Source organism: Amphiura filiformis, chromosome 3, assembly GCF_039555335.1.
Source record: "Amphiura filiformis chromosome 3, Afil_fr2py, whole genome shotgun sequence".
Taxonomy (NCBI): domain Eukaryota; kingdom Metazoa; phylum Echinodermata; class Ophiuroidea; order Amphilepidida; family Amphiuridae; genus Amphiura; species Amphiura filiformis.
Window position 1 is genome coordinate 19,122,826 of NC_092630.1, and position 6,221 is coordinate 19,129,046.

The window sequence follows — 6,221 nt, forward strand, 5'->3', positions numbered from 1 at the left end:
AAGTACTTATCTTGGAGACAAACAACTGGGTGAGAAGGAAAACAAGAAACAATTATATTGAGGGTTTAGGACCATACACTGCAAACCCAAAGTGCCTATATTTCAGCAGATCCTCTAAAATTGGTTTGGCAGTAACAATGAGGGATTAATTAATATAGGCACACATTTAGACCACTATTTGGGGAGTATACAATCCTAAGATCAGACCTCAAATGTAGTCTGATCCCGAGTCGGATAAATAGACTCAAAATTAGACACTATAAGCCCAAAACAGCATAGGGTGCATTTTACACATGGGTGGTTCTGGAATAAGAAGCAAACATGCACTGAAAACGAAACTTGGGGTGACTAACTAAGGAAAAGTTAGTTAAAACAATGTCAAGTACGACTAACCTGTAACTAATACGGCTGGACTGGACTAAACTATATGTTAGTAGGTCAGGATACACTAGGGACTTAACTATCAAAATACTAGTTCAACCTTGACCTACTAATATAATAAATTAGTTCAACTGAGACCTACTAGAGCTTACTAGGGACTCTACTAATATATTGGGGTGTTCTACTAATGGGCTCTACTATCAAAAAACGATGTCAAATACGACTATTTTTTTTAATAGGGCATTCTGTACTAATGTTCGACTAGTTCAGCTGACTGAACTAGTCTGTGGAACTAGCCCAATTCTAGCCCGGTAGAAGTGGTCGAAGATATGGAAACTTACGTTTTATTGACCTTTTTTCCCAACCTTGTATTTTTTAATAACTTACAAACCGTTTTAGCATGGTTAGAATTTGAAAAACAGATTTGGCCCCGTTTTTTGAGCCCTGTTTTCTACTACACACGGCATGATGAAGGTTTCCACGAATTCGGCAGCCATGGCAGCCTCAACCATACATGCACAAACCCACGGTCCATGATCATGACATTTGTGTTCCGATTTACAATCTCATTTCAAATTCTAACGGTTTGTAAGTTATTCAAAAACAAGCTTGGGAAAAATGTCAATAAAACATACCTTTCCATTTCTTTTCTAACGGGCTAGAATCGGGGCTAAAATGTCCATCTCAAGACGCTAGATGTGCTATGTCTACAGCTGCATGTGTGAAATGTCGTCTATAAGCTAGTAGAGACTAGCTCTACTAGCTTAATTTGTCATAAGAGTCATGTCATGTGATCAAAAGGGCGGTAAATTCAACTTTAGTACAACCCTTGGTACGGCCCACAACCATGATTCGTTCTACCAATTCGTAAAGCCAGAAAAGTTAGTTGGACCAACTTTTGCGGTGCAACTAAATTTCACTTATTAGTAAAGTACCATACTTTGGCATAGTTCGGCATGTCCGTACTAACAATTTCCCTCACTGCATGCTGTACTAGCCAAGCATACTAGATGGACGTTTAGTCCGACATTAAAAACTAGTTTACCAGGGGAAACTAGTGGTCCTACTAAAAAAAGCTTAGTTCAGCTTACATAATACGAGTTTTTGTTTTCAGTGTGGGTAACATTATGGGCTCTTATAAATCATTGCAAAGGAGCAATTTCCAGTTCAGTGAATTGCTAGCAAACAATAAGCATGGATTTCAATGGTGATGTTATTAATAGTATTATTTGAACAGTAATTTTACATATAGTTGTACAACAATCAACATTGAATAATAGTTAGTGATCTTCAGAAAAAGTGTAAAACAAACCATTTGGGCTGGTAAATTGGGAGGGAGCTAGCAGACCACGAATGTGTCTATAATTGTTTCCATAAGTAATTTTGTCCAGTATCAGTTTAACAAAGGCTAATACTCTATTCATATCTAATCTCCAATACTAGAACTTGCTGAATTTAGACGTTCTGGGTTTGCAGTTATAGCTGCTCCATAGACATTTGGGTAATTTCTGCATTCTATATTGTACACATTTTACACCTGGCAGCTATTGCAGATAGGGTTTTCTTGCCCTAAACCCCTAATGTGTACTTTATCTCTTATATACAAAATTGTAAAAGCACATAGGTAGGGTTTATGCAATAGCTGTCAAGTGCTTTATTTTTAAGATTATGTACAATATAGAATGCAGAAATGGTCAAATGTCTATAGAGTAGCTATTGGATTTTTCCCCAAAAGACCTTTTTTTTGTGTGTGTTTTGGGAAAAAAATCCATATCTTCAATACGAAAGGTCAAAATTTCCAATTGATCGTCGGCTTTTCATGCCACCTACATACACTTTAAGAATAAATCATCTATATATCCATTTTTAATCATTTGCCATAAAATGTGTATTACATTACATTTTTTTCACTGGCTGTCATTTGTGTATGTGTTGACATGTGTTAAAAACCTTTCTCCTATGTATTACATTGCAAATTTCAAAAAATCAAAATTATTTGATATCATCAGGACATTCTTCGTATTCAGAATGCAATTCGATATGTCTGATGTGCTTTAATGTCCCACAATAAATACTGTCCAAACGTTCATACCCCACCCCTTAAGCTTTCAACATGAACATTCTTCAGTATTTCCTAGTATGTCATTGGTGGTACTTACCAATAAACAGTGGCGGCACTACAGGGGGGCAAGGGGGCATTCCCCCTCCAATATTTTTCTTGCCCCCCCCCCCCCACTTTTGAGGCAAAAAACCCCAAATCACGTATATATTTCCACCCCGAAAAAAAAATTCCTGGCACCGCCACTGCCAATAAATACCGATATTTCCCACCCGATTGGTTGTGCCACACAAAAATTACTAGCATTTTCAAGTACTTGTCAATGCAAAATTATGAAACATGATCTTTATCCATGGCATTATCTTTTTTTAAAGACAGTTCTTGTTTGGATTAAAAAAACTATTATCCTGTTTTCATGGTTTTGCCAAATTAAATATAGCTAAATCCTAATCCTTTATTTAGTTCTATCTGGCAATAAAAGCCCAATTTTAATATTTTTGCAATTTGTTGTTGAGGGAAAATGGTGCAAAAACATGCAAAAACTCTTAAATGTCAATATGAGATCTCACAAAGTATCTTGTACAGGCGTATATTTTATTAGTTTATATCAATTATAGAATCTCAAAATAACCATGTTTTAGTGTCGGTTATGCCCTTTCATCGTAATTTAATTACAATGCTTAGTCAAATTAGAAATGTTCATTTTGAAGTGCATTTTAAAACTTTCATATTAATGCCTATTAGTTTAACACATAAACAATGTTTTGCCAATATATTCAGTCTTCTTAATCATTCTGGACATTATTTTCATTCATTTACTAATACTGGCATCAGTAATTAGCATTGACCTGTGCATTTTGTTTTTCTTTGAATGTTCAACATTGGATATGTCACCGATGGACATGACAGTTGGTTGTTGGATGCATCATCTTTTCTCTTCTACCAACCTGCTGCCATGTCAGGTAAATGCCATATAGCTGTATCAAGGGGTTACAGAACTACAGCCCTCTATTCCTTCACTCATCATTGTATTATTATGCACTTTATCGTTTATTATGTAATCATTCTTTGTATTTTTATCATGTATTGCTCCACAACCAGCTCACACTTTGCTGGCAGTACAAGATGTCGAAATCTTGCCAAATCTTAATTCTATCCGAACCGAGTCTCACTAAAGCTTACTATTAAAACCACTGTGCGTGCGTGCATGCATTCCACGTGATGCAATCAGCCTAAGTCATATCAGGAAAGTTGAGAAAGCTGGTCATATATACCCAGGGAATCGCTGCCCGGGGCAGCGTAACCTCTGTGGCTACAGCTACAGGTCAGTGGTCTTCTGCGTGGCATGCGAGGTGTCCCGGGGGTACCAAGTGACTTCTTTGTTCATCTTCTTTCCTTTTTTGTTTCTTCTTTCCCTTCTAATAGCAAAAAAATAAAGGTTGACTCAGGGCACCAATTTTGAGGAAATTTCATATTTTCTGGCAACTCCATTGCCTGAGTCAGTCTTGATCTATAGTTATTTAAATTCATTTTTGAATCGGCCTAATCTTAAATGAAAATGCAGTACATGACTACATTTTGTCAATGTAACTCAGAAAAAGAGGATACTACTTTCTTTGGATTAATTTACTCTCAAAATAAAATTTGGCCCTCCACAAAGCAGAATTACATAAATGTTCTTACTTGAATGGGCAGAATTATCATAATTATGTTGTCAATTGTAATGTGATGAAGCTAAAAGAATAATTTGTTAAGTAAAATCAAATTTCAGTTGTTAAGTTCATTATATGAGCTACTTTCAGAGCTAGCTTTATTATGATGATGAAAACCCCATCACAATTGGACTTACCATTCCAGAGATATGGACATTTTTGTATTGCTCAAAACAATCAAATACAAGGGAAGTTGAAAGCTATCATTGACTACAGTGGAAACTCATTATAACGAAGTTGTCAGGGACAGAAAAATTAGTTCTTTATATCCAAATTTCGTTATATCAGGGTTGTAAAGACAATAAATAACAAAAGAATTTTGTATCTTGGTTCTGGAAAAATACTTCTTTATAACAGGGTTTTTCTTGTATCAGATTTCGTTATAATGAGGTTTTACTGTATATCATAAAATCAACATTCCTGACAAACAGCTCCGACATTTTATAGCTTGATCATATCACAATACTAGTAATCAATTTGTAAAGACCATTGTTGGATTAAAGCTATTGAATTAAACAGGCTGGCAAGGGGATCATGATGAGAATAACAGTGTTGTGTGAGAGCGCCCTCAATTTTAACATGTTACATGGGTGTAGCAGTCACCTCACTGGAGGACGGCAAAATCTGAGACTACATGCAGGACAAAATATTGCTCCCTGAAAGTAACCTCTTTTTGGCTTATAATTTTCTTCAAAGGTACTTCCTAACATGTTAATAATAAAGATCAAAATACACAAAATATGGCAAACAGTGCTACATTATTTTTACAGAGGTGTGTATGAACCCGGGGGGCACATCGAAAAATTTTGGTGGGTATGCTCCCCCGGAATTTTAAGGTGGTGGGTCTTTGGGAGCTGACGGCGTACCGATAAAAGGGGTCTTTTGGAGCTGCGAACAGTCCAAATCAAGGGTCTTTCTTGGCTTTCTGGTTGAAAATCGCCTGAAAAAACCTTTCAGAGCTGAAATGATCAAAATCAAGGGTCTTTCGGAGCTCTATTTTGGTCAAATATGGGGTCTTTCGAGACTGCGAAATCTAAAAGGGAGTCTTTCCGGGAGCATACCCATATGGTCATTTGTGTTGAGTGCCCCCGGTATGAACAAAAATTGAAAGCCCAATTTTGATGTTGCCAAAACTCATCAGCACCATGGCATGCACGGGGATCAGTCACAATATTTTGATATCAATGGAAAGGTCATATTTTTCTCATTGAACCTGTGAAATATTACGGCAGAAAGATATTTTTGTTCGGATTTTTTAAGCAAAATGTGTCAGTATTCCATGGATACACAGTTTTGCCTCTCATATCGAAAACATGGAATGAAATACCAGGATGAAACTCCATAGGCAGGGTCACCGGGAGTGAGGGTCAATCAAGATCATAGGCAGGGTCACCGGGAGTGAGGCTCAATCAAGGTCATTCAACCAAGGTGGAAATAGTCTGTTTAATATGAAATCGTATTAAACATCCTCCTTTAAAGAATAAAAGAAAACACCCAAATAGCAAAGACACCACCCAATTGGGTGTATAAAAAAGCGGAGAGTTTTGACTGAATCTAGCAGAAACCACCCAAGTGGGTAGACAAACACTTGAATGAATAAATTTCAGGTTCTTCAAGCCCAATCAATTAACACTCATTAAGGACATATCATATTATATTAGAAATTTCAATTGAATGAATACAGCCTGTGATAGCGTGGCAATTTTTCGCATACACTGTGCGATGTACGGCAGCGTGTGCGACTGTGCATGGGCAAAGCAGAAGTGAATCCAACCATGCCAACACACTCGTGATTGGTTAGTATTGTATCCAAGGTTGTGTGTTCATGTTGTAGTTTGAAATACAATGAGTCGCTAGCATGCCCTAGCATCAAGTCGCAAGCAGTAGACTTTTCATAAGAGGGTGTGTAATATGGCGTCACTCATGACAGAGTCATCCTTTTTTCAATCAAATTCTGTTCTTCAAGAGGCCTCCATTGGTAATTTCTTATGAAAATACAATGAACTAGACACCTGTCCCTCTATATCTTGGTACTGTCCTCCATTATGGCTGCCATTTTCAATTATTAT